Source organism: Garra rufa, unplaced genomic scaffold (assembly GCF_049309525.1).
Source record: "Garra rufa unplaced genomic scaffold, GarRuf1.0 hap1_unplaced_005, whole genome shotgun sequence".
In the NCBI taxonomy this organism is placed as follows: Eukaryota; Metazoa; Chordata; class Actinopteri; order Cypriniformes; family Cyprinidae; genus Garra; species Garra rufa.
Genome location: NW_027394280.1, coordinates 1,185,763 through 1,213,419, shown reverse-complemented (window position 1 = coordinate 1,213,419; position 27,657 = coordinate 1,185,763). Strand labels below are relative to the sequence as shown.

General features: G+C 45.9%; 16 non-coding genes across 16 annotated transcripts; 12 read left to right on the top strand and 4 right to left on the bottom strand.

The window, feature by feature from the left end:
• Positions 1 to 3,774: 3,774 nt before the first annotated feature.
• Positions 3,775 to 3,856, bottom strand: trnas-gcu (transfer RNA serine (anticodon GCU)). Its single transcript has one exon. It is a non-coding gene; the product is annotated as a tRNA-Ser (tRNA).
• A 463-nt stretch (positions 3,857 to 4,319) lies between these two features.
• Positions 4,320 to 4,460, top strand: LOC141312850 (U4 spliceosomal RNA). The gene has a single exon (XR_012349350.1). It is a non-coding gene; the product is annotated as a U4 spliceosomal RNA (small nuclear RNA).
• A 5,202-nt stretch (positions 4,461 to 9,662) lies between these two features.
• trnak-cuu (transfer RNA lysine (anticodon CUU)) lies at positions 9,663 to 9,735 on the top strand. Its single transcript has one exon. It is a non-coding gene; the product is annotated as a tRNA-Lys (tRNA).
• Positions 9,736 to 15,111: 5,376 nt separating this feature from the next.
• Positions 15,112 to 15,193, bottom strand: trnas-gcu (transfer RNA serine (anticodon GCU)). The gene has a single exon. It is a non-coding gene; the product is annotated as a tRNA-Ser (tRNA).
• Positions 15,194 to 16,336: 1,143 nt separating this feature from the next.
• Positions 16,337 to 16,410, top strand: trnan-guu (transfer RNA asparagine (anticodon GUU)). The gene has a single exon. It is a non-coding gene; the product is annotated as a tRNA-Asn (tRNA).
• Positions 16,411 to 18,088: 1,678 nt separating this feature from the next.
• trnak-cuu (transfer RNA lysine (anticodon CUU)) lies at positions 18,089 to 18,161 on the top strand. The gene has a single exon. It is a non-coding gene; the product is annotated as a tRNA-Lys (tRNA).
• Positions 18,162 to 18,362: 201 nt separating this feature from the next.
• Positions 18,363 to 18,436, top strand: trnan-guu (transfer RNA asparagine (anticodon GUU)). The gene has a single exon. It is a non-coding gene; the product is annotated as a tRNA-Asn (tRNA).
• Positions 18,437 to 19,164: 728 nt separating this feature from the next.
• trnas-gcu (transfer RNA serine (anticodon GCU)) lies at positions 19,165 to 19,246 on the bottom strand. The gene has a single exon. It is a non-coding gene; the product is annotated as a tRNA-Ser (tRNA).
• A 1,143-nt stretch (positions 19,247 to 20,389) lies between these two features.
• trnan-guu (transfer RNA asparagine (anticodon GUU)) lies at positions 20,390 to 20,463 on the top strand. The gene has a single exon. It is a non-coding gene; the product is annotated as a tRNA-Asn (tRNA).
• Positions 20,464 to 22,141: 1,678 nt separating this feature from the next.
• Positions 22,142 to 22,214, top strand: trnak-cuu (transfer RNA lysine (anticodon CUU)). Its single transcript has one exon. It is a non-coding gene; the product is annotated as a tRNA-Lys (tRNA).
• Positions 22,215 to 22,415: 201 nt separating this feature from the next.
• On the top strand, positions 22,416 to 22,489 carry trnan-guu (transfer RNA asparagine (anticodon GUU)). The gene has a single exon. It is a non-coding gene; the product is annotated as a tRNA-Asn (tRNA).
• Positions 22,490 to 24,167: 1,678 nt separating this feature from the next.
• On the top strand, positions 24,168 to 24,240 carry trnak-cuu (transfer RNA lysine (anticodon CUU)). The gene has a single exon. It is a non-coding gene; the product is annotated as a tRNA-Lys (tRNA).
• Positions 24,241 to 24,441: 201 nt separating this feature from the next.
• Positions 24,442 to 24,515, top strand: trnan-guu (transfer RNA asparagine (anticodon GUU)). Its single transcript has one exon. It is a non-coding gene; the product is annotated as a tRNA-Asn (tRNA).
• Positions 24,516 to 25,243: 728 nt separating this feature from the next.
• Positions 25,244 to 25,325, bottom strand: trnas-gcu (transfer RNA serine (anticodon GCU)). The gene has a single exon. It is a non-coding gene; the product is annotated as a tRNA-Ser (tRNA).
• An 868-nt stretch (positions 25,326 to 26,193) lies between these two features.
• trnak-cuu (transfer RNA lysine (anticodon CUU)) lies at positions 26,194 to 26,266 on the top strand. The gene has a single exon. It is a non-coding gene; the product is annotated as a tRNA-Lys (tRNA).
• Positions 26,267 to 26,467: 201 nt separating this feature from the next.
• trnan-guu (transfer RNA asparagine (anticodon GUU)) lies at positions 26,468 to 26,541 on the top strand. The gene has a single exon. It is a non-coding gene; the product is annotated as a tRNA-Asn (tRNA).
• The last annotated feature ends 1,116 nt before the right edge of the window (positions 26,542 to 27,657 follow it).

Here is a 27,657-nt window from a genome sequence, read left to right as displayed (position 1 = left end):
AATTGTTCAAAGTGAAAGAGTTTGTGGGCTCAGAGTTAGGGGGTTTCACTCCCATGGCCTAATCAGTTTGCCACCTGCCTATACCAGAGACTTCATTCCACTTGAACTTTCCCACATTCCTACTCCGGAAACCGCTATAAGGTGGAGTCATCTGAATGAAATTGCTCAGGAAATTCCAACGCTGCTGAATTGTAAGGTCGGACTCTTGATAGGTTATGATTGCTCAAGAGCTTTGGCACCACGCCAAGTCATCACAGGAGGTGATGAAGAACCATTTGCAGTCAAGACAGACTTGGGTTGGAGCATAGTTGGCTGTCCACCGCAGTTTGCCAAGTCGACTGAAGTTACAGGTCTGTGCCATCGTGTATCTGTTAAGGAACTCCCGATACTAACACCTACCTCAGTCATCAGAGCCCTTGAATCAGACTTTAGAGATACAAGCCCAAGGGAAAGGAGCATATCACAAGATGATATACAGTTCACGCAACTTCTAAATGAGAAAATTAATCAGAATTCAGAGGGACACCTTGAGATGCCCCTCCCCTTTAAGACACGCCCACAGTTACCTGAAAATAAGCAGCTGGCTCTGGTGCGACTGAAGCGTCTGAAAGGAAGATTTGAGAAAGACCAGAAATTCAAGGATGATTATGTAAAGTTCATGGAAGGTGTCTTCAAGGATGGTGATGCAGAGAGCGCTGAACACCAACCCAAAGTAGGAAACGTCTGGTATATTCCTCACCAGGGGGTATATCACCCTAGAAAGCCAGAGAAAATTAGAGTTGTGTTCGACTGCTCTGCTAAATATGGTGGCACGGCGTTGAATGATCACTTGCTAACGGGACCAGATCTCACTAATGGACAATCAGGCGTACTCTGCAGGTTCTGCAAATATCCAATCACCATTATCTGTGATGTGGAAAGGATGTTTCACAGGTTCCATGTAAGCCAGGAAGACAGAGATTACTTACGGTTCCTGTGGTGGGAAAATGGCGATACAAGATCAGAGCCAAAGGAGTATCGCATGAAAGTCCACCTTTTCGGAGCAGCATTATCTCCTGGCTGCGCGAATTACGGAATGAAGTATCTTGCATGTCAAAACGAAAGAGAGTATCCTGCAGCAGCCAGTTTCATCAAAACTAATTTCTACATTGATGATGGGCTCATTAGTGTGAAAAATGTGGACACTGCTATCAAACTTGTCCAAGAAGCCCGAAATGTGTGTGCAAAAGGGAAATTGCGCCTACACAAGTTCATCTCGAACAACAAAAGGGTTATGGAGTCTGTCCCTGTCAGTGAACGAGCCAGCGAAATTCAGGATGTGGAGCTTGGTTCAAATGAATTCCCAGTCCAGACTGTGTTGGGAGTAAAGTGGAGTGTAAATAGTGACACCTTTTCATTTAAAGTAACACTGGATGAGAAACCAGCAACACGGCGAGGAATCCTCTCAACCGTCGCATCTGTGTTTGATCTGTTAGGATTCTTGGCTCCCTTCCTTCTATTAGGAAAGAAAGTACTACAGGAAATGTGCCAAAGGGGCATTGAGTGGGATGACCCACTTCCCAGAGAGTTAATGCCGCAATGGAGTAGCTGGCTAAATGAATTGAAGAACCTGCACGATCTCCAGATAGCAAGATGTTTTGCTCCTGAACACCTAGGGACTGTTCAGAGGATCGAACTCCATCACTTTTCAGATGCGAGTAGCCATGGCTATGGTCAGTGCTCATATATTCGAGTGTTGAGTGAAGATAAAGTGCACTGCTCTTTTGTCATTGGCAAAGCAAGAGTTGCGCCCACCAAAATCGTGACTATACCCAGGCTTGAGTTAACAGCTGTGGTGATCTCTTCAGCAGTCAGTAGCATGTTAAAGGAGGAGCTGGAGCTCAAAATTGACCAAGAATATTTCTGGACCGATTCAAAAGTAGTCTTAGGCTACATTAACAATGAAGCCCGTAGATTTCACGTTTTTGTAGCGAATCGAGTCCAAAGAATTAGAGAGGCGACTAACCCTGAACAGTGGCACTACATAGACACCGAACAAATTCCTGCAGATCACGCTTCCAGGGGCCTCAAGGTGTCAGAGCTGATCACTTCAAATTGGCTCACTGGAACGAAGTTTCTCTGGGAAAGAGAAATTGTCACAGCAAAGACAACTCCTGAGCTTCTGGTTGGCGACCCTGAAATCAGGACAACACAAGTGCTACAAACAAATGTAGCAAATGATGATGATCATTTTCTAGAGAGATTCAGTAGATTGTCGAAATGGCACACTGCATTGAAAGTTGTCGCTCGTATCCAGCAACTAGCGAGAGACAAGAAAGTTAAACCCATAAATGTTGAAGACATGAGAAATGCAAGCATCACGCTCATAAAATTGGCACAAAGAGATGCTTTCAAAGATGAAATACAAATACTGAAGCATAGTAAATTGCCATATAAATCTAATAAAATATTAATTTGTCATTTGTAATAATAATTTCATTCATTTGGACATCATTTATGTGATAATTACTGATAAATAAAGGATTCAGTAAATACTTCAATGTATGGCAACAGTGTAATATGAACTGGGAAGCCTGTGATCATTTCTTTTCTCCTCATTTTTTCTTTTTTTCTCTCTCTTTTCTTTCTTTTTCTCTTTTTCCACCTCCTTCCCCTACTTCCTCCTCCTTCCTTTTCTTCCCCCCCCCCTTAACAGACTATTGTTCCCCAGCTTTGGTGCAATTGGTTAGCGCATTCGGCTGTTAACCGAAAGGTTGGTGGTTCGAGCCCACCCAGGGACGTGTGAAATGCCGGAGTTTTGCACGCGCGTCAGGTGTCCACTAACGCCTATGCCATTCTTAGGGTTGCGAGGCACAGCTTTCTCAGGGCGTTTATCTTGTGCACCTTCAATAAGCTGGCTTGTTTTAAAAGAATTCAGCGGCGGGCATTTGGTGAACATTTTCACCAGCTCGAGTAGTTTGCTGTGGCATGTGGATGCCTTCTTTACTGATGATCTGTCTCTGGGGCTCATCTAGTTGACATAGTATCCGCTGACATTCGGCTGAAGGTGCTGATCCACCATCTGCTCTTGGTACGGACTGGAACCGGGGGACTGTAGTGACCATCAGATCGGAATGCAGAATGGATCTGGTGGCTACGGTGACCTCAGAATAAGAAGAAACAGACTAATAATAATGTAGATGCAAAAGTTCCATGTTGCCACAAAGTCAATACCCAATACCCCACCGGGATGACTTGAAATACAGTCAGCATCGGCAATTTTTGCCAGTCTCTCTGGAGGCTTGTTGAGAAAGATAGTCTTGCTTCGTTTTGTTTCCTTTTATTGGCGTGGCTGGTTGTTGGTACTCGTCAAATAGGTGTCCACCGATCATAGCGTGCCGGAGCCAGAAGACTTGTTGTTTTGTCAATATGTTCTCAAGACTTTGCGGCAGGTATCAATAAACTACAGCACAATCACAGCTCGCCGCTACCCATCGTAAACAGGTTGGGCCTGTCTGTTCCGGTGGGCTCTCAGTGGTGCTAAAGCATGAGAGGATGGGATTCGAACCCACACAAACCAAGGCGTGCCGAGCACAACGGACTAGCCTTGCATCGCCTTAACCACTCGACCACCTTTCGTTTTGCGCGGTCCTTTTGTTTAACACTCCCGATTCAGACCACCAGCTCATTAGTAGAGCGCTCAGTGAACTGAACTGAGTGTGTCAGATAGGGAAGACACACAAAAATTGCAGAGTGGGGTCCCCAGGACCGAGGATCACTGCTAAATGTACCGAACGACGAGGATGGGATTCGAACCCACGCGTGCAGAGCACAATGGATTAGCAGTCCATCGCCTTAACCACTCGGCCACCTCGTCGTATTACGTGCCGTCTTTTATTTAGCACTCCCGATTCAGATCATCAGCTCATTAGTAGAGAACTTAAAGAACTGAACTGAGTGTGTTAGATAAGGAGGACACACAAAAAGTTCAGCATGGGGTCCCCAGGACCTAGATTAAGGTCCAGTGCTAAAGGAACCGAACGACAAGGATGGGATTAGCAGTCCATCGCCTTAACCACTCGGCCTCCCCGCCCCCTTGCTGACTGAGAGAGGCCATGCTGCGGACCTTTTCAGCTGCTGCTGCTGTGCTTTCAGCAGGCTGTTTTGAGCACAGAGGGAATAGTGAATGAGCCGTCTTTTACACACCTCTAATCTGTTCCGTAGAAACACGGTGCAGCAACCCGTGCCAGGAGACTGTTTGTGCGGCAGTTTAAAGCTTGCTACCACCTTGCTGGTTCACATCCACGTAGGTGCCTGCAAAGGTCACGACCGTCGCTGGCATTCTTTCGCAGAGGCAATATTGTAGCCTATGAGGTTTAGCCGAGGCGCGATCATTGCTGGTTGAAAACTTTACCCAATACCCCGCCAGGATGACTTGAAATACAGTCAGCTTTGGCAATTTTTGCTAGCCTCTCTGGAGGCTTAGAGTATTGTTGAGAAAAAATAGCCTGGTTTTGTTTCTCGTCGAAAAGGTGTCTGCTGATGATTGAGCGCCAGAGCCAGAAGGCTTGTTGTTTTGTAAATATGTCCTCAAGACGAGTATAATTAAACTGCAGCGCAATTACAGCTCACCGTTACCCATCGTAAACAGGTTGGGCCTGTCTGGTCCGGTGGGCTCTCAGTGGCGCTAAAGCTTCCAGTGCATGTCGAGCACAATGTATTAGCCTTCCACCGCCTTACCCGCTGGACCACCTCGTCATCTTGCGTGGTTTCTTTGTTTAACACTCCTGAACCATGTGCATGTGGATGCCTTCTTCGTCTTTTGTTTCAGCCGCCGAGGGCCTGTTTTCCACTGAGGCCCTGCGTCAAACTCCCTATGAGACACAATCGAACGTTAGTAGTAACCTCCGATTACGGCCGAATGTGGATTCTGCTCGGACGACGGGGCACCGGTACATCCTTTGTAGCTTTGGCTTGTTAGCCAAACGCTACAGCAGTTTGCCATTTCCCATGAAATCATCCTTGATTTCCTTAAGAAAGGTGCCCCAAATTGGTGGAAAATCACATCTCAACCATACGCTGTCCAAAGCATTGACCCGCCTTCACGCAGCAAAACAGAACGTGTTGTTGGCCCGCACTGCTGGGTCAAACTGCGCTTCCCAAAAACAGATTGGGTCAAAACCGACAGAAGAAAACTCTAAGCCTGCTCTAAGCCCTACCCACGGGGAGGGCTCGACAGTCTCGCACAGCGCGAGAGCCTCCGTTTCGCCTGTGTAATTTGGGGGCCGATGAAAACTGGGTCCGACCCGGTGAAGAAGCCCACGACCAGCCCGGCTAGCTCAGTCGGTAGAGCATGAGACTCTTAATCTCAGGGTCGTGGGTTCGAGCCTCACGTTGGGCGGCTCTGTTGACTCTCTTTCTTCCCAAAAGGGTGGCGGGCTCCAGCGTGCCCATTCGCCGCGCAGGCTGAGTGGATTTTGCGAGCTCCGGAAACATCTTTCAAAACAGATGTCGCTGTTAGTGCGAGCAATTTTAATCCCTATCACTAACCCTAACCCTTGCTTTTACACCGGTGATCCGGCGGCAGCAAGCAACAGCGGCTGTCTCTGTGGCGCTACCTGGAGCAGGATCGTCTGTTTCCGCGGCCGTCTCCTCGTCCAATCGCCGATCTCGCCGTCCATTGTGAGAATGGACGAGAGCCAATCGCGTCACTCGCCGTCCATTGTGAGAATGGACGAGGCGCCAATCGCATCGCACGCGTTCCATTGTTGAGAGCCAATCGCGTTGCCGAATGAGAATGGACGCAGCCACCCACCGCGCTTAGCTTCATTCTAATTCATGTAAAAAATCAGACGAACGGAACATCTAATAACTTTTCAAAGTAAGTAATACATGTTTGCTTCTTTCTTCATATCTGTTTACAGTGTTCTCAATTGGTAACTCGTTACGTTTTCGTCCGTCGTTCATCCGTTTTTGTGTGTTCATAAACTTTTGACTCGCGACTTGTGAATGAAACAATGTTCCCACTAAACATTGGACGTCGGATAGACGTGCAGATCATGTCTATATTGGGTCCGTCGGTCCATGACCAATTCTGGATATCTATTCGACGTCCAAACTAGGTCCACTATTCGGACGTCCAACCATGACCCAACTTGGACGTCACTTTGACGTTCAACATTTGACCTAATCTGGCTTATTTTTTTGGACGTCATTTGGACGTCTATGGCAGTTGTGATATACACATTGGACGTCGGATAGACGTGCAGATCATGTCCATATTGGGTCCGTCGGTCGGACCAATTCTGGACATCTATTCAACGTCCAAACTAGGTCCACTATTTGGACGTCTATCCATGACCCAATTTAGACGTCATTTTGACGTTCAACATTTGATCTGGGTTTTTTTGGACGTCATTTGGACGTCTATGGCAGTTGCAGTAAATGTGTTTTACAAAATAGAACCTATTAACATGATTATACATACGAATACAGATTATTTATAAACAAACAAGATTTATTATCTGTATGACTATTTATTTATTTGGTAGTCCATATGTTTTTTTATTATTATTTTTATTTTTTTTACATTTTCCTGTTTTCCTTTAACAGTTTTTATTTTATTTAAAGTAGCCTATAATCAAGTTATTATTTTTTTATGTTATATATATAGCCTCATGGAGAGGGCGTCCGCCTCCCGTCCCGGAGACCCGTGTTCGAGACCTGCGCGGAGCAAGTGCGGAAGGACCTGTGTGTGAGGGGTTACATATACAGTGTGTATATATATATATAAATTTATTTATTTTATATAAAAAAAAAATCACTTTTGGAGTAGCCCTTATAAGGAGGTCCCACCAACGTCAACATTAGACGTGCGGTAGACGTCGAAAAAAGACGTCGCCTGGCGTCACAGAACAACCCCATCAATGGACGGAAATTGGACGTCCAAAAATGACATGGAAAAGACGTCACTACGACGTCACATTGCGCAGTGGGTTAGTTTGCCTCTAATCTTCCTTATTAAACTCCATTTACACGTTCTGAAGTTCAATTTAAATGGAAAAAAAAACGTGTTTCAGCTGTAAATGCAGTCATTCTTTATTACAGTTTACTGTGTTTTTACTATAGTGAATCGTAGTAACCATGTTGTGTTTTTGGCTGATCGATTACAACTGTATGAACACATGTCTTACTATAAATTAAAATCCGAATGAACAAAACAAACAAAACCCATTTTCCTTGTGTTTATCTTTATTTACCATGGTTTTACTATAGTGAGAGTGTAGTAATCATGTTTTGTTTTAATGAATTGCCTATAATCTCTCATTTTAAACACAGTTTGCCTGTAATCTTACTCATTAAACTAAATTTACTCGTTCTGAGGTTGGATTTATATTTCAGCTCTAAATGGTCATTCCTTATGACAATTCACCATGTTATTACCATAGTGAAAGCCTAGTTGTGTTTTTGGCTTATCGATTACAACTGTATGAACACAGTCTTACTATAAATTAAAATCTGAATGAACAAAAAAACGTTATGCTTGTGTTCGTCATTTACCATGGTTTTACTATAGTGAAAGTGAAGTAATCATGTTTTCTTTTCATGCCTTGCCTATAATATCACATATTAAACACAGTTTGCCTGTAATCTTACTTATTAAACTCAATATAAACAGTCTTACTATGAATAAAATCGTGAATGAAAAAATCACCATGGTTTTACTAATGTGAAAGTGAAGTGAAAGTGTGTTTGGTTTTCATGACTTGCCTAAAATCTCACATAAAACACCATTTGCCTGTAATTTTGCATAATAAACACATGTATTCTTTTTTTCAGTTTGATTTGGTTTTTAAAAATGTTTTGTTGTAGAAATAGTCATTTCTAATTAAAATGTAATGTGATTTTGCTATGTGTGACTGTAGTAATCAAGTTTTGTGTTTGCAGATGGATTACCATTTGTATAAACACAGATGCAAGTGCTACAAATAATAATTAAAATGAAAACGCAATGTTATATAGACATAAAGGGAGGGTAACACTTTATTTTACATTGTCATACACGCTATATGTAGTTACTATAGCAATAACAGTAAATTATAAATAATTGGATGCAACTAACTATAAACCAAACAAAACACTAGTCTTACCCCTATAGTAACTGCATGTGGTAATTTAATATTCAAATACTTATATGCATAATTGTAGTTTAACACCTTTGAATAAAGTGTAACCTTGTTTTGCTTTATTAGTAATAAAATAATGTTTAATTGTTGTAATGGGTGCCATGATTTAGTTAGCTTGAATAGTAGGGGTGTAAATATTAATCGATTCGTATCGATGCATCGATTATGCAGCCGCCGATTCAATGCATCGATTCGTCCGCAAGAATATCGATTAATGTGTTTATTTTGCCGCCTGTTTGTTCACTTGTCTATTTTTAGAATCCGTTCCGACCTTTTACTGTCTATGGCTCCGACGTAAGCGTACTACCTACTCCTAAGCTGCGGGTGGCACTAACCTCACTGTCTTCTTCTTCACACGCCTTACTTTCGTTTCACAGTCCATCTATGATGTTGTTCATGTTCACAGACCTCACATTGTTGTCTGACTTTCAAGAGCGATGATTTTGAACTGATTTTGTGGATTAGTATTCTATTTGCAGTTCATCTACTGCAGAGGATGTGTGACCATTACCTCTTAATAAGATGCAAATTGTATTTTCAAAATGTAACCAATTTTGTATGAAAGAAACGGTGAATAGGCTAATTGGCAATAGTAGACATGCACTATAAGTTTTTTTTTTTTATTATTACAATTTATCTGATTGCACTTTGTAGATGCAGTAACTTATATTTGCTGTTCTATTTGCAGTGCATTGAGCACAACTGCTTTAGTGGAACATACACATTATATGAATAGAATACTGTTTCTGTATTCTCAATAAAAGGCAAATTATTTACCATTTTTGTTGATTTATTTGAAACTTAATAGATATCATGTAAAAATATCTAATATTGAATCGAATCGGATCGAATCGCATCGTATCACAGGGAATTCTGAAGTATCAAAAATAATTGAATCATTGGCTTAAGACATCGGTATCGTATCGAATCGTCTTGAAGGCTCCGATTTACACCCCTATTGAATAGATATGATTGTATCATTATAAATAAATTAAAAACATTTGTGTAGTTGTCCAATACCTGCAAAATGCACATTACTAACTATTATTTTCCTATTATATTTAGATGAGCACTAAGCCAAAGAGCCACAAGGTCATGGGTGATGGCGAGTGGACATCCTGGTACATCCTTTGTAGCTTTGGCTTGTTAGCCAAACGCTACAGCAGTTTGCCATTTCCCATGAAATCATCCTTGATTTCCTTAAGAAAGGTGCCCCAAATTGGTGGAAAATCACATCTCAACCATACGCTGTCCAAAGCATTGACCCGCCTTCACGCGGCAAAACAGAACGTGTTGTTGGCCCGCACTGCTGGGTCAAACTGCGCTTCCCAAAAACAGATTGGGTCAAAACCGACAGAAGAAAACTCTAAGCCTGCTCTAAGCCCTACCCACGGGGAGGGCTCGACAGTCTCGCACAACGCGAGAGCCTCCGTTTCGCCTGTGTGATTTGGGGGCCGATGAAAACTGGGTCCGACCCGGTGAAGAAGCCCACGACCAGCCCGGCTAGCTCAGTCGGTAGAGCATGAGACTCTTAATCTCAGGGTCGTGGGTTCGAGCCCCACGTTGGGCGGCTTTGTTGACTCTCTTTCTTCCCAAAAGGGTGGCGGGCTCCAGCGTGCCCATTCGCCGCGCAGGCTGAGTGGATTTTGCGAGCTCCGGAAACATCTTTCAAAACAGATGTCGCTGTTAGTGCGAGCAATTTTAATCCCTATCACTAACCCTAACCCTTGCTTTTACACCGGTGATCCGGCGGCAGCAAGCAACAGCGGCTGTCTCTGTGGCGCTACCTGGAGCAGGATCGTCTGTTTCCGTGGCCATCTCCTCGTCCAATCGCCGATCTCGCCGTCCATTGTGAGAATGGACGAGAGCCAATCGCATCGCTCGAGCTCCATTGTTAAGAGCCACTCACCGTGCTTAGTTTCATTCTAAGTCAGGTTCAAAAATCAGACGAACGGAATATAGGATAACTTTTCAAAGTAAGTAATACATGTTTTCTACTTTCTTCCTCTCTGTTTACAATGTTCTCAATTGGTAACTCGTTACGTTTTCGTCCGTCGTTCATCCGTGTTTGGCGTTCACAAACTTTTGACTCGCGAATTGCCCATAATGAAACACTGTTTAAATGTAATCTAACTTTCTAAAGTCCATTTACTCGTTCTTAAATTCGATTTAAATGGGGGAAAAACGCGTTTCAGCTGTAAGTGCAGTCATCCCTTATGACAATTTACCTTGTTTTTACTATAGTAAAAGCGTAGTAACCATGTTGTGTTTTTGGCTGATCGATTACAACTGTATGAACACAGTCTTACTATAAAGGAAAATCTGAATGAACAGCAACAACAAAAAACGTTGTGCTTGTGTTTGTCGTCATTTACCATGGCTTTACTATAGTGAAAGTGTAGTAATCATGTTTTCTTTTCATTACTTGCCTATAATCTCACATATTTAACACAATTGTGCCTGTAATCGTACTTATTAAACTCAGTTTACTCGTTCTTTAAGTGTAAACACAGTCTTACTATAAATAAAAATATGAATGAAAAAAAAACAAGTCATTTACCATGCTTTTATTACCATAGTGAAAGTGTAGTAATCATGTTTTGTTTCCATGATTTGCCTATAATCTTACATATAAAACACCATTTGCCTGTAATTTTGCATAGTAAACACATCTATTCTATTTAAAGTTTGATTTGGATTTAAAAAATATGTTTAGTTGTAGACATTGTCATTTCTAATTAACATTTAATGTGATTTTGCTGTGTGAATGTAGTAATCAAGTTTTGTGTTTGCAGATGGATTACTCTTTATATAAACACAGATGCAAATAATAATTTAAATGAAAATGCAATGTTATATAGACATCCCTTACAAAAATTAACCATGGTTTAAGTAAAGTGTACTTACTATGTTCTTTGTTTTTTTGTTTTTTTCTCAGATTGATTATCATATGTATAACCACAGCTTTTAACTAACAATGTACTTTATTTTACATTGTCATTAATACATGCTATATGTAGTTACTATAGTAATAACAGTAAATTATGCATAATTGGATGCAACTAACTGTAAACCAAACAAAACAATAATCTTATCCCTATCGTAACTGCATGTAGTAATTTCATATTCAAATCTTTATATGTATAATTGTAGTGTAACACCTTTAAATGTTTAACCTTGTTTTGCTTTGTTAGCAATAAAATAATATTTAATTGTTGTAATGGGTGCCATTATTTAGTCAGCTTGAATATATATCGTTGTATCATTATAAAAAAATTAAAAACATTTGTGTAGTTGTCCAATACCTGCAAAATGCACATTACTAACTACTATTTTCCTATTATATTTAGATGAGCACTAAGCCAAAGAGCCACAAGGTCATGGGTGATGGCGAGTGGATGGCCAGGTTGAGGACTTTTGCCAGCTCTGGGGTTCGTCCGTCTGGAGGCAACAGACCAGCACCACGGCAGCGGAAGTGGAACAACCTCTACCAGAAGGTAAAGTTACCTGTATCTCATTGTAGAATATGAATGTGTACATTATTTGTCAAACATTTTTACACGTGACTGTGTTTAATGTTTTTGAAAGAAGTGTCTTTTGCTCATTCAGCCTGCATTTATTTGATCAAAAATACAGAAAAAACAGCAATATAATTTGTACTGCATAGTTGTATTTATTTTGTTATTTTTTAATGAAAACTGTGATACGTTTTGCAGAATTCATTGATGAATAAAAAGTTAAAAGAACAGCATTAATTTCTCTTTTGAACAGTCCTGTATATCGTTAAAGAAGATTTTCTATTTTATTTCTAATGCTGTTCTTTATTGAACTTTTTATTCTTCAATGAATCCTAAAAAAAGTATCACAGATTACATAAAAAAATACATTAAGCAGCACAACTGTGTCCAACATTGGTCATAAATTAAATTCTAAAATGATAGCTAAATATTCAGCGTTGATGACAGAAATAATTTGAATTTAAAGTTTATGGAACTATAAATTTAAACTGTAATGACATTTTACAATATTACTGATGTTTTCTTTATTTTGATCAAATAAATGCAGGATCGATGAGCATAAGGCACTTCTTTCAAAAAACATTAAAAATAGTGATGTGTCCAAACTTTTGACTGATCCTGTATTTGTGTTTCCTTTTATTAAATTTTGTTTTGGTTTTTTATAGGAGAACTGCTTGGTGTTGACTACTTCCTGAGTCAGACTGGACAGCCCCTGGTAGTGGACCCTGACTCAGAAGAGACAGAGAACATGCTGGAGGATGTGGATGAAGGCGAGGATGAAGAAGACGAGGGCTTCAGGGAGGACCAAACACTTGACATTACTGTGTCAAGTCTTACCGATGACCCAAGCTTCTCTCTGTCCTCCACTGTGCCTCCTTCACGCCAGGTGCCTCAGCATCTCCTGACGAGTCTGTGGTATGTAAATATCTTGTTGTATGCATGTATGTAATTGTGTTTCATGTAATATTGTTACATTTCTAGGAAAATATATATTTATATGTTTGTTTATTTTGTTCCACTTCACTGTACTCATAATGTTGTTCATTTCTGTTTTTTTTTTCTTTATATTTTTTCTCCCAGGCTTTGGATAGTGCTGGTGTGCTGGACAAAGTGGACAGCCTTGTGGAGTATCTTGTGGAGCTCAGGAATCAGCCATCTTTGGCTCTCACCAACCAGCAGGTCAGTTTCTCTACTTTTTCTTCTTGACCTGTCATATGTTGACACTACCACTTGTTTTGTTTTCTCATTTGCCTTGTATTATATGCTCTCTCTGCTTAGGTGGGCAATATAGTTGGCAGAACCTGCTGGATTACGATAAGAAGAGAGTGATGTTTGCTGTCAGACACCAGAGCAGGCTGGACACAGGTTCACTCCAGGGGTGGAGAGCGTGAAGAGGCAGACATTCACCACCACTGCCCCACTTGCTCAGTGGCCAGATTGTTGTCGCCTGATAGAGACCATTTCAAGCTCTGTGCCATCCATAAGAGTCCAAAAAAGAAAGGGGATAAAGTTTTATTTATGTGTATTGTTTTGTGCTTTCTGTTCTTTTGCACTTGCAATGAAGGCACAAGTGCCATGGACATTTGAAAGTTTTATTTAAAAGTATAGTTTTGTTTTCTGTTCTTTTGCACTTGCAAAGAATGCACAGTAGTAATTAATATTTTAAAGTTTTATTCATTTGTATTGTTCTGTGCTTTCTGGGTTTTTTTTTTGGACTCACAAAGGCAAACAAGAGCCATTGTCATTTTAAAATTTTATTTATGTGTATTGGTCTGTGCTTTCTGTTCTTTTCACTTGCAATTAATGCACAAGAGCCATGGACATTAGATGGTTTTATTTATATGTATAGTTCTGTTTTCTGTTCTTTTGCACTTGCAAAGAATGCACAGGAGTCATGGACAATAGAAAGTATTATTAAGAGGTATTATTCGGTGTTCTGCACATGCAACATAACTATAAGAATAAAAATGTAAAAAAAAAAAGAATAATGAATAATTGGCTATGACTGATTGAAAAATAAAAGTTTGGTCATGATTAAATAACTCTTTTTGTATGTCTTTGTTACAGTATCATTAAACGGTTATAGGCCCTTTTAAAAATGTTGATAAATTTGGGGATTATTTCATAAATAAATTGACTATTTTTTGTACTATAAGTTTTAGAACATAACTACAGCAGCAATATATTTAAACTAAAAGTGCAAAAACTCAGAACTGTGAATAAAATATCAATAATCAGTAATATAAATCTAATAAAGTATTAATTTGTCATTTCAGAAATTATTTAATCCATTTGGACATCATTTATGTGATAATTACTGATAAATAAATCATTCAGTAAACACTTCAATGTATGGCAACAGTGTAATATGAACTGGAAAGCTTGTGATCATCCTTACTCCCGTATAAATGTACAGAAAAATATAGAAAACATTTTTTTTCAGATAATTTATTGTAAATATACACTCCAAAAACATTGCTTTGAAGGAAAAAAGAGATAAAATTTCCTTTCATTTCTTTTCTCCTCATTTTTTTCCTTTTTTCTCTCTTTTTTCTTTCTTTTTCTCTTTTTCCCCCTTCTTCCTCCTCCTTCCTTTTCTTCCCCCCCCTTAACAGACTATTGTTCCCCAGCTTTGGCGCAATCGGTTAGCGCGTTCGGCTGTTAACCGAAAGGTTGGTGGTTCGAGCCCACCCAGGGACGTGTGAAATGCCGGAGTTTTGCACGCGCGTCAGGTGTCCACTAACGCCTATGCCATTCTTAGGGTTGCGAGGCACAGCTTTCTCAGGGCGTTTATCTTGTGCACCTTCAATAAGCTGGCTTGTTTTAAAAGAACTCAGCGGCGGGCATTTGGTGAACATTTTCACCAGCTCGAGTAGTTTGCTGTGGCATGTGGATGCCTTCTTTACTGATGATCTGTCTCTCTGGAGGCTTGTTGAGAAAGATAGTCTTGCTTCGTTTTGTTTCCTTTTATTGGCGTGGCTGGTTGTTGGTCCTCGTCAAAGAGGTGTCCACCGATCATAGCGTGCCGGAGCCAGAAGACTTGTTGTTTTATCAATATGTTCTCAAGACTTTGCGGCAGGTATCAATAAACTACAGCACAATCACAGCTCGCCGCTACCCATCGTAAACAGGTTGGGCCTGTCTGTTCCGGTGGGCTCTCAGTGGTGCTAAAGCATCAAATGAAGAGGATGGGATTCGAACCCACACAAACCAAGGCGTGCCGAGCACAACGGACTAGCCTTGCATCGCCTTAACCACTCGACCACCTTTCGTTTTGCGCGGTCCTTTTGTTTAACACTCCCGATTCAGACCACCAGCTCATTAGTAGAGCGCTCAGTGAACTGGACTGAGTGTGTCAGATAGGGAAGACACACAAAAATTGCAGAGTGGGGTCCCCAGGACCGAGGATCACTGCTAAATGTACCGAACGACGAGGATGGGATTCGAACCCACGCGTGCAGAGCACAATGGATTAGCAGTCCATCGCCTTAACCACTCGGCCACCTCGTCGTATTACGTGCCGTCTTTTATTTAGCACTCCCGATTCAGATCATCAGCTCATTAGTAGAGAACTCAAAGAACTGAACTGAGTGTGTTAGATAAGGAGGACACACAAAAAGTTCAGCATGGGGTCCCCAGGACCTAGATTAAGGTCCAGTGCTAAAGGAACCGAACGACAAGGATGGGATTAGCAGTCCATCGCCTTAACCACTCGGCCTCCCCGCCCCCTTGCTGACTGAGAGAGGCCATGCTGCGGACCTTTTCAGCTGCTGCTGCTGTGCTTTCAGCAGGCTGTTTTGAGCACAGAGGGAATAGTGAATGAGCCGTCTTTTACACACCTCTATTCTGTTCCGTAGAAACACGGTGCAGCAACCCGTGCCAGGAGACTGTTTGTGCGGCAGTTTAAAGCTTACTACCACCTTGTCGGTTCACATCCACGTAGGTGCCTGCAAAGGTCACAACCGTCGCCGGCATTCTTTCGCAGAGGCAATATTGTAGCCTATGAGGTTTATCCGAGGCGCGATTGTTAGCCAAACGCTACAGCAGTTTGCCTTTTCCCATGAAATCATCCTTGATTTCCTTAAGAAAGGTGCCCCAAATTGGTGGAAAATCACATCTCAACCATACGCTGTCCAAAGCATTGACCCGCCTTCACGCGGCAAAACAGAACGTGTTGTTGGCCCGCACTGCTGGGTCAAACCGCGCTTCCCAAAAACAGATTGGGTCAAAACCGACAGAAGAAAACTCTAAGCCTGCTCTAAGCCCTACCCACGGGGAGGGCTCGACAGTCTCGCACAATGCGAGAGCCTCCGTTTCGCCTGTGTGATTTGGGGGCCGATGAAAACTGGGTCCGACCCGGTGAAGAAGCCCACGACCAGCCCGGCTAGCTCAGTCGGTAGAGCATGAGACTCTTAATCTCAGGGTCGTGGGTTCGAGCCCCACGTTGGGCCGGCTTTGTTGACTCTCTTTCTTCCCAAAAGGGTGGCGGGCTCCAGCGTGCCCATTCGCCGCGCAGGCTGAGTGGATTTTGCGAGCTCCGGAAACATCTTTCAAAACAGATGTCGCTGTTAGTGCGAGCAATTTTAATCCCTATCACTAACCCTAACCCTTGCTTTTACACCGGTGATCCGGCGGCAGCAAGCAACAGCGGCTGTCTCTGTGGCGCAATCGGTTAGCGCGTTCGGCTGTTAACCGAAAGGTTGGTGGTTCGAGCCCACCCAGGGACGTGTGAAATGCCGGAGTTTTGCACGCGCGTCAGGTGTCCACTAACGCCTATGCCATTCTTAGGGTTGCGAGGCACAGCTTTCTCAGGGCGTTTATCTTGTGCACCTTCAATAAGCTGGCTTGTTTTAAAAGAACTCAGCGGCGGGCATTTGGTGAACATTTTCACCAGCTCGAGTAGTTTGCTGTGGCATGTGGATGCCTTCTTTACTGATGATCTGTCTCTCTGGAGGCTTGTTGAGAAAGATAGTCTTGCTTCGTTTTGTTTCCTTTTATTGGCGTGGCTGGTTGTTGGTCCTCGTCAAAGAGGTGTCCACCGATCATAGCGTGCCGGAGCCAGAAGACTTGTTGTTTTATCAATATGTTCTCAAGACTTTGCGGCAGGTATCAATAAACTACAGCACAATCACAGCTCGCCGCTACCCATCGTAAACAGGTTGGGCCTGTCTGTTCCGGTGGGCTCTCAGTGGTGCTAAAGCATCAAATGAAGAGGATGGGATTCGAACCCACACAAACCAAGGCGTGCCGAGCACAACGGACTAGCCTTGCATCGCCTTAACCACTCGACCACCTTTCGTTTTGCGCGGTCCTTTTGTTTAACACTCCCGATTCAGACCACCAGCTCATTAGTAGAGCGCTCAGTGAACTGGACTGAGTGTGTCAGATAGGGAAGACACACAAAAATTGCAGAGTGGGGTCCCCAGGACCGAGGATCACTGCTAAATGTACCGAACGACGAGGATGGGATTCGCACCCACGCGTGCAGAGCACAATGGATTAGCAGTCCTTCGCCTTAACCACTCGGCCACCTCGTCGTATTACGTGCCGTCTTTTATTTAGCACTCCCGATTCAGATCATCAGCTCATTAGTAGAGAACTCAAAGAACTGAACTGAGTGTGTTAGATAAGGAGGACACACAAAAAGTTCAGCATGGGGTCCCCAGGACCTAGATTAAGGTCCAGTGCTAAAGGAACCGAACGACAAGGATGGGATTAGCAGTCCATCGCCTTAACCACTCGGCCTCCCCGCCCCCTTGCTGACTGAGAGAGGCCATGCTGCGGACCTTTTCAGCTGCTGCTGCTGTGCTTTCAGCAGGCTGTTTTGAGCACAGAGGGAATAGTGAATGAGCCGTCTTTTACACACCTCTATTCTGTTCCGTAGAAACACGGTGCAGCAACCCGTGCCAGGAGACTGTTTGTGCGGCAGTTTAAAGCTTACTACCACCTTGTCGGTTCACATCCACGTAGGTGCCTGCAAAGGTCACAACCGTCACCGGCATTCTTTCGCAGAGGCAATATTGTAGCCTATGAGGTTTATCCGAGGCGCGATTGTTAGCCAAACGCTACAGCAGTTTGCCTTTTCCCATGAAAACATCCTTGATTTCCTTAAGAAAAGTGCCCCAAATTGGTGGAAAATCACATCTCAACCATACGCTGTCCAAAGCATTGACCCGCCTTCACGCGGCAAAACAGAACGTGTTGTTGGCCCGCACTGCTGGGTCAAACTGCGCTTCCCAAAAACAGATTGGGTCAAAACCGACAGAAGAAAACTCTAAGCCTGCTCTAAGCCCTACCCACGGGGAGGGCTCGACAGTCTCGCACAACGCGAGAGCCTCCGTTTCGCCTGTGTGATTTGGGGGCCGATGAAAACTGGGTCCGACCCGGTGAAGAAGCCCACGACCAGCCCGGCTAGCTCAGTCGGTAGAGCATGAGACTCTTAATCTCAGGGTCGTGGGTTCGAGCCCCACGTTGGGCGGCTTTGTTGACTCTCTTTCTTCCCAAAAGGGTGGCGGGCTCCAGCGTGCCCATTCGCCGCGCAGGCTGAGTGGATTTTGCGAGCTCCGGAAACATCTTTCAAAACAGATGTCGCTGTTAGTGCGAGCAATTTTAATCCCTATCACTAACCCTAACCCTTGCTTTTACACCGGTGATCCGGCGGCAGCAAGCAACAGCGGCTGTCTCTGTGGCGCAATCGGTTAGCGCGTTCGGCTGTTAACCGAAAGGTTGGTGGTTCGAGCCCACCCAGGGACGTGTGAAATGCCGGAGTTTTGCACGCGCGTCAGGTGTCCACTAACGCCTATGCCATTCTTAGGGTTGCGAGGCACAGCTTTCTCAGGGCGTTTATCTTGTGCACCTTCAATAAGCTGGCTTGTTTTAAAAGAACTCAGCGGCGGGCATTTGGTGAACATTTTCACCAGCTCGAGTAGTTTGCTGTGGCATGTGGATGCCTTCTTTACTGATGATCTGTCTCTCTGGAGGCTTGTTGAGAAAGATAGTCTTGCTTCGTTTTGTTTCCTTTTATTGGCGTGGCTGGTTGTTGGTCCTCGTCAAAGAGGTGTCCACCGATCATAGCGTGCCGGAGCCAGAAGACTTGTTGTTTTATCAATATGTTCTCAAGACTTTGCGGCAGGTATCAATAAACTACAGCACAATCACAGCTCGCCGCTACCCATCGTAAACAGGTTGGGCCTGTCTGTTCCGGTGGGCTCTCAGTGGTGCTAAAGCATCAAATGAAGAGGATGGGATTCGAACCCACACAAACCAAGGCGTGCCGAGCACAACGGACTAGCCTTGCATCGCCTTAACCACTCGACCACCTTTCATTTTGCGCGGTCCTTTTGTTTAACACTCCCGATTCAGACCACCAGCTCATTAGTAGAGCGCTCAGTGAACTGGACTGAGTGTGTCAGATAGGTAAGACACACAAAAATTGCAGAGTGGGGTCCCCAGGACCGAGGATCACTGCTAAATGTACCGAACGACGAGGATGGGATTCGAACCCATGCGTGCAGAGCACAATGGATTAGCAGTCCATCGCCTTAACCACTCGGCCACCTCGTCGTATTACGTGCCGTCTTTTATTTAGCACTCCCGATTCAGATCATCAGCTCATTAGTAGAGAACTCAAAGAACTGAACTGAGTGTGTTAGATAAGGAGGACACACAAAAAGTTCAGCATGGGGTCCCCAGGACCTAGATTAAGGTCCAGTGCTAAAGGAACCGAACGACAAGGATGGGATTAGCAGTCCATCGCCTTAACCACTCGGCCTCCCCGCCCCCTTGCTGACTGAGAGAGGCCATGCTGCGGACCTTTTCAGCTGCTGCTGCTGTGCTTTCAGCAGGCTGTTTTGAGCACAGAGGGAATAGTGAATGAGCCGTCTTTTACACACCTCTATTCTGTTCCGTAGAAACACGGTGCAGCAACCCGTGCCAGGAGACTGTTTGTGCGGCAGTTTAAAGCTTACTACCACCTTGTCGGTTCACATCCACGTAGGTGCCTGCAAAGGTCACAACCGTCGCCGGCATTCTTTCGCAGAGGCAATATTGTAGCCTATGAGGTTTATCCGAGGCGCGATTGTTAGCCAAACGCTACAGCAGTTTGCCTTTTCCCATGAAATCATCCTTGATTTCCTTAAGAAAGGTGCCCCAAATTGGTGGAAAATCACATCTCAACCATACGCTGTCCAAAGCATTGACCCGCCTTCACGCGGCAAAACAGAACGTGTTGTTGGCCCGCACTGCTGGGTCAAACCGCGCTTCCCAAAAACAGATTGGGTCTAAACCGACAGAAGAAAACTCTAAGCCTGCTCTAAGCCCTACCCACGGGGAGGGCTCGACAGTCTCGCACAATGCGAGAGCCTCCGTTTCGCCTGTGTGATTTGGGGGCCGATGAAAACTGGGTCCGACCCGGTGAAGAAGCCCACGACCAGCCCGGCTAGCTCAGTCGGTAGAGCATGAGACTCTTAATCTCAGGGTCGTGGGTTCGAGCCCCACGTTGGGCCGGCTTTGTTGACTCTCTTTCTTCCCAAAAGGGTGGCGGGCTCCAGCGTGCCCATTCGCCGCGCAGGCTGAGTGGATTTTGCGAGCTCCGGAAACATCTTTCAAAACAGATGTCGCTGTTAGTGCGAGCAATTTTAATCCCTATCACTAACCCTAACCCTTGCTTTTACACCGGTGATCCGGCGGCAGCAAGCAACAGCGGCTGTCTCTGTGGCGCAATCGGTTAGCGCGTTCGGCTGTTAACCGAAAGGTTGGTGGTTCGAGCCCACCCAGGGACGTGTGAAATGCCGGAGTTTTGCACGCGCGTCAGGTGTCCACTAACGCCTATGCCATTCTTAGGGTTGCGAGGCACAGCTTTCTCAGGGCGTTTATCTTGTGCACCTTCAATAAGCTGGCTTGTTTTAAAAGAACTCAGCGGCGGGCATTTGGTGAACATTTTCACCAGCTCGAGTAGTTTGCTGTGGCATGTGGATGCCTTCTTTACTGATGATCTGTCTCTCTGGAGGCTTGTTGAGAAAGATAGTCTTGCTTCGTTTTGTTTCCTTTTATTGGCGTGGCTGGTTGTTGGTCCTCGTCAAAGAGGTGTCCACCGATCATAGCGTGCCGGAGCCAGAAGACTTGTTGTTTTATCAATATGTTCTCAAGACTTTGCGGCAGGTATCAATAAACTACAGCACAATCACAGCTCGCCGCTACCCATCGTAAACAGGTTGGGCCTGTCTGTTCCGGTGGGCTCTCAGTGGTGCTAAAGCATCAAATGAAGAGGATGGGATTCGAACCCACACAAACCAAGGCGTGCCGAGCACAACGGACTAGCCTTGCATCGCCTTAACCACTCGACCACCTTTCGTTTTGCGCGGTCCTTTTGTTTAACACTCCCGATTCAGACCACCAGCTCATTAGTAGAGCGCTCAGTGAACTGGACTGAGTGTGTCAGATAGGGAAGACACACAAAAATTGCAGAGTGGGGTCCCCAGGACCGAGGATCACTGCTAAATGTACCGAACGACGAGGATGGGATTCGCACCCACGCGTGCAGAGCACAATGGATTAGCAGTCCTTCGCCTTAACCACTCGGCCACCTCGTCGTATTACGTGCCGTCTTTTATTTAGCACTCCCGATTCAGATCATCAGCTCATTAGTAGAGAACTCAAAGAACTGAACTGAGTGTGTTAGATAAGGAGGACACACAAAAAGTTCAGCATGGGGTCCCCAGGACCTAGATTAAGGTCCAGTGCTAAAGGAACCGAACGACAAGGATGGGATTAGCAGTCCATCGCCTTAACCACTCGGCCTCCCCGCCCCCTTGCTGACTGAGAGAGGCCATGCTGCGGACCTTTTCAGCTGCTGCTGCTGTGCTTTCAGCAGGCTGTTTTGAGCACAGAGGGAATAGTGAATGAGCCGTCTTTTACACACCTCTATTCTGTTCCGTAGAAACACGGTGCAGCAACCCGTGCCAGGAGACTGTTTGTGCGGCAGTTTAAAGCTTACTACCACCTTGTCGGTTCACATCCACGTAGGTGCCTGCAAAGGTCACAACCGTCGCCGGCATTCTTTCGCAGAGGCAATATTGTAGCCTATGAGGTTTATCCGAGGCGCGATTGTTAGCCAAACGCTACAGCAGTTTGCCTTTTCCCATGAAAACATCCTTGATTTCCTTAAGAAAAGTGCCCCAAATTGGTGGAAAATCACATCTCAACCATACGCTGTCCAAAGCATTGACCCGCCTTCACGCGGCAAAACAGAACGTGTTGTTGGCCCGCACTGCTGGGTCAAACTGCGCTTCCCAAAAACAGATTGGGTCAAAACCGACAGAAGAAAACTCTAAGCCTGCTCTAAGCCCTACCCACGGGGAGGGCTCGACAGTCTCGCACAACGCGAGAGCCTCCGTTTCGCCTGTGTGATTTGGGGGCCGATGAAAACTGGGTCCGACCCGGTGAAGAAGCCCACGACCAGCCCGGCTAGCTCAGTCGGTAGAGCATGAGACTCTTAATCTCAGGGTCGTGGGTTCGAGCCCCACGTTGGGCGGCTTTGTTGACTCTCTTTCTTCCCAAAAGGGTGGCGGGCTCCAGCGTGCCCATTCGCCGCGCAGGCTGAGTGGATTTTGCGAGCTCCGGAAACATCTTTCAAAACAGATGTCGCTGTTAGTGCGAGCAATTTTAATCCCTATCACTAACCCTAACCCTTGCTTTTACACCGGTGATCCGGCGGCAGCAAGCAACAGCGGCTGTCTCTGTGGCGCAATCGGTTAGCGCGTTCGGCTGTTAACCGAAAGGTTGGTGGTTCGAGCCCACCCAGGGACGTGTGAAATGCCGGAGTTTTGCACGCGCGTCAGGTGTCCACTAACGCCTATGCCATTCTTAGGGTTGCGAGGCACAGCTTTCTCAGGGCGTTTATCTTGTGCACCTTCAATAAGCTGGCTTGTTTTAAAAGAACTCAGCGGCGGGCATTTGGTGAACATTTTCACCAGCTCGAGTAGTTTGCTGTGGCATGTGGATGCCTTCTTTACTGATGATCTGTCTCTCTGGAGGCTTGTTGAGAAAGATAGTCTTGCTTCGTTTTGTTTCCTTTTATTGGCGTGGCTGGTTGTTGGTCCTCGTCAAAGAGGTGTCCACCGATCATAGCGTGCCGGAGCCAGAAGACTTGTTGTTTTATCAATATGTTCTCAAGACTTTGCGGCAGGTATCAATAAACTACAGCACAATCACAGCTCGCCGCTACCCATCGTAAACAGGTTGGGCCTGTCTGTTCCGGTGGGCTCTCAGTGGTGCTAAAGCATCAAATGAAGAGGATGGGATTCGAACCCACACAAACCAAGGCGTGCCGAGCACAACGGACTAGCCTTGCATCGCCTTAACCACTCGACCACCTTTCGTTTTGCGCGGTCCTTTTGTTTAACACTCCCGATTCAGACCACCAGCTCATTAGTAGAGCGCTCAGTGAACTGGACTGAGTGTGTCAGATAGGGAAGACACACAAAAATTGCAGAGTGGGGTCCCCAGGACCGAGGATCACTGCTAAATGTACCGAACGACGAGGATGGGATTCGCACCCACGCGTGCAGAGCACAATGGATTAGCAGTCCTTCGCCTTAACCACTCGGCCACCTCGTCGTATTACGTGCCGTCTTTTATTTAGCACTCCCGATTCAGATCATCAGCTCATTAGTAGAGAACTCAAAGAACTGAACTGAGTGTGTTAGATAAGGAGGACACACAAAAAGTTCAGCATGGGGTCCCCAGGACCTAGATTAAGGTCCAGTGCTAAAGGAACCGAACGACAAGGATGGGATTAGCAGTCCATCGCCTTAACCACTCGGCCTCCCCGCCCCCTTGCTGACTGAGAGAGGCCATGCTGCGGACCTTTTCAGCTGCTGCTGCTGTGCTTTCAGCAGGCTGTTTTGAGCACAGAGGGAATAGTGAATGAGCCGTCTTTTACACACCTCTATTCTGTTCCGTAGAAACACGGTGCAGCAACCCGTGCCAGGAGACTGTTTGTGCGGCAGTTTAAAGCTTACTACCACCTTGTCGGTTCACATCCACGTAGGTGCCTGCAAAGGTCACAACCGTCACCGGCATTCTTTCGCAGAGGCAATATTGTAGCCTATGAGGTTTATCCGAGGCGCGATTGTTAGCCAAACGCTACAGCAGTTTGCCTTTTCCCATGAAAACATCCTTGATTTCCTTAAGAAAAGTGCCCCAAATTGGTGGAAAATCACATCTCAACCATACGCTGTCCAAAGCATTGACCCGCCTTCACGCGGCAAAACAGAACGTGTTGTTGGCCCGCACTGCTGGGTCAAACTGCGCTTCCCAAAAACAGATTGGGTCAAAACCGACAGAAGAAAACTCTAAGCCTGCTCTAAGCCCTACCCACGGGGAGGGCTCGACAGTCTCGCACAACGCGAGAGCCTCCGTTTCGCCTGTGTGATTTGGGGGCCGATGAAAACTGGGTCCGACCCGGTGAAGAAGCCCACGACCAGCCCGGCTAGCTCAGTCGGTAGAGCATGAGACTCTTAATCTCAGGGTCGTGGGTTCGAGCCCCACGTTGGGCGGCTTTGTTGACTCTCTTTCTTCCCAAAAGGGTGGCGGGCTCCAGCGTGCCCATTCGCCGCGCAGGCTGAGTGGATTTTGCGAGCTCCGGAAACATCTTTCAAAACAGATGTCGCTGTTAGTGCGAGCAATTTTAATCCCTATCACTAACCCTAACCCTTGCTTTTACACCGGTGATCCGGCGGCAGCAAGCAACAGCGGCTGTCTCTGTGGCGCAATCGGTTAGCGCGTTCGGCTGTTAACCGAAAGGTTGGTGGTTCGAGCCCACCCAGGGACGTGTGAAATGCCGGAGTTTTGCACGCGCGTCAGGTGTCCACTAACGCCTATGCCATTCTTAGGGTTGCGAGGCACAGCTTTCTCAGGGCGTTTATCTTGTGCACCTTCAATAAGCTGGCTTGTTTTAAAAGAACTCAGCGGCGGGCATTTGGTGAACATTTTCACCAGCTCGAGTAGTTTGCTGTGGCATGTGGATGCCTTCTTTACTGATGATCTGTCTCTCTGGAGGCTTGTTGAGAAAGATAGTCTTGCTTCGTTTTGTTTCCTTTTATTGGCGTGGCTGGTTGTTGGTCCTCGTCAAAGAGGTGTCCACCGATCATAGCGTGCCGGAGCCAGAAGACTTGTTGTTTTATCAATATGTTCTCAAGACTTTGCGGCAGGTATCAATAAACTACAGCACAATCACAGCTCGCCGCTACCCATCGTAAACAGGTTGGGCCTGTCTGTTCCGGTGGGCTCTCAGTGGTGCTAAAGCATCAAATGAAGAGGATGGGATTCGAACCCACACAAACCAAGGCGTGCCGAGCACAACGGACTAGCCTTGCATCGCCTTAACCACTCGACCACCTTTCGTTTTGCGCGGTCCTTTTGTTTAACACTCCCGATTCAGACCACCAGCTCATTAGTAGAGCGCTCAGTGAACTGGACTGAGTGTGTCAGATAGGGAAGACACACAAAAATTGCAGAGTGGGGTCCCCAGGACCGAGGATCACTGCTAAATGTACCGAACGACGAGGATGGGATTCGAACCCACGCGTGCAGAGCACAATGGATTAGCAGTCCATCGCCTTAACCACTCGGCCACCTCGTCGTATTACGTGCCGTCTTTTATTTAGCACTCCCGATTCAGATCATCAGCTCATTAGTAGAGAACTCAAAGAACTGAACTGAGTGTGTTAGATAAGGAGGACACACAAAAAGTTCAGCATGGGGTCCCCAGGACCTAGATTAAGGTCCAGTGCTAAAGGAACCGAACGACAAGGATGGGATTAGCAGTCCATCGCCTTAACCACTCGGCCTCCCCGCCCCCTTGCTGACTGAGAGAGGCCATGCTGCGGACCTTTTCAGCTGCTGCTGCTGTGCTTTCAGCAGGCTGTTTTGAGCACAGAGGGAATAGTGAATGAGCCGTCTTTTACACACCTCTATTCTGTTCCGTAGAAACACGGTGCAGCAACCCGTGCCAGGAGACTGTTTGTGCGGCAGTTTAAAGCTTACTACCACCTTGTCGGTTCACATCCACGTAGGTGCCTGCAAAGGTCACAACCGTCGCCGGCATTCTTTCGCAGAGGCAATATTGTAGCCTATGAGGTTTATCCGAGGCGCGATTGTTAGCCAAACGCTACAGCAGTTTGCCTTTTCCCATGAAATCATCCTTGATTTCCTTAAGAAAGGTGCCCCAAATTGGTGGAAAATCACATCTCAACCATACGCTGTCCAAAGCATTGACCCGCCTTCACGCGGCAAAACAGAACGTGTTGTTGGCCCGCACTGCTGGGTCAAACTGCGCTTCCCAAAAACAGATTGGGTCAAAACCGACAGAAGAAAACTCTAAGCCTGCTCTAAGCCCTACCCACGGGGAGGGCTCGACAGTCTCGCACAACGCGAGAGCCTCCGTTTCGCCTGTGTGATTTGGGGGCCGATGAAAACTGGGTCCGACCCGGTGAAGAAGCCCACGACCAGCCCGGCTAGCTCAGTCGGTAGAGCATGAGACTCTTAATCTCAGGGTCGTGGGTTCGAGCCCCACGTTGGGCGGCTTTGTTGACTCTCTTTCTTCCCAAAAGGGTGGCGGGCTCCAGCGTGCCCATTCGCCGCGCAGGCTGAGTGGATTTTGCGAGCTCCGGAAACATCTTTCAAAACAGATGTCGCTGTTAGTGCGAGCAATTTTAATCCCTATCACTAACCCTAACCCTTGCTTTTACACCGGTGATCCGGCGGCAGCAAGCAACAGCGGCTGTCTCTGTGGCGCAATCGGTTAGCGCGTTCGGCTGTTAACCGAAAGGTTGGTGGTTCGAGCCCACCCAGGGACGTGTGAAATGCCGGAGTTTTGCACGCGCGTCAGGTGTCCACTAACGCCTATGCCATTCTTAGGGTTGCGAGGCACAGCTTTCTCAGGGCGTTTATCTTGTGCACCTTCAATAAGCTGGCTTGTTTTAAAAGAACTCAGCGGCGGGCATTTGGTGAACATTTTCACCAGCTCGAGTAGTTTGCTGTGGCATGTGGATGCCTTCTTTACTGATGATCTGTCTCTCTGGAGGCTTGTTGAGAAAGATAGTCTTGCTTCGTTTTGTTTCCTTTTATTGGCGTGGCTGGTTGTTGGTCCTCGTCAAAGAGGTGTCCACCGATCATAGCGTGCCGGAGCCAGAAGACTTGTTGTTTTATCAATATGTTCTCAAGACTTTGCGGCAGGTATCAATAAACTACAGCACAATCACAGCTCGCCGCTACCCATCGTAAACAGGTTGGGCCTGTCTGTTCCGGTGGGCTCTCAGTGGTGCTAAAGCATCAAATGAAGAGGATGGGATTCGAACCCACACAAACCAAGGCGTGCCGAGCACAACGGACTAGCCTTGCATCGCCTTAACCACTCGACCACCTTTCGTTTTGCGCGGTCCTTTTGTTTAACACTCCCGATTCAGACCACCAGCTCATTAGTAGAGCGCTCAGTGAACTGGACTGAGTGTGTCAGATAGGGAAGACACACAAAAATTGCAGAGTGGGGTCCCCAGGACCGAGGATCACTGCTAAATGTACCGAACGACGAGGATGGGATTCGCACCCACGCGTGCAGAGCACAATGGATTAGCAGTCCTTCGCCTTAACCACTCGGCCACCTCGTCGTATTACGTGCCGTCTTTTATTTAGCACTCCCGATTCAGATCATCAGCTCATTAGTAGAGAACTCAAAGAACTGAACTGAGTGTGTTAGATAAGGAGGACACACAAAAAGTTCAGCATGGGGTCCCCAGGACCTAGATTAAGGTCCAGTGCTAAAGGAACCGAACGACAAGGATGGGATTAGCAGTCCATCGCCTTAACCACTCGGCCTCCCCGCCCCCTTGCTGACTGAGAGAGGCCATGCTGCGGACCTTTTCAGCTGCTGCTGCTGTGCTTTCAGCAGGCTGTTTTGAGCACAGAGGGAATAG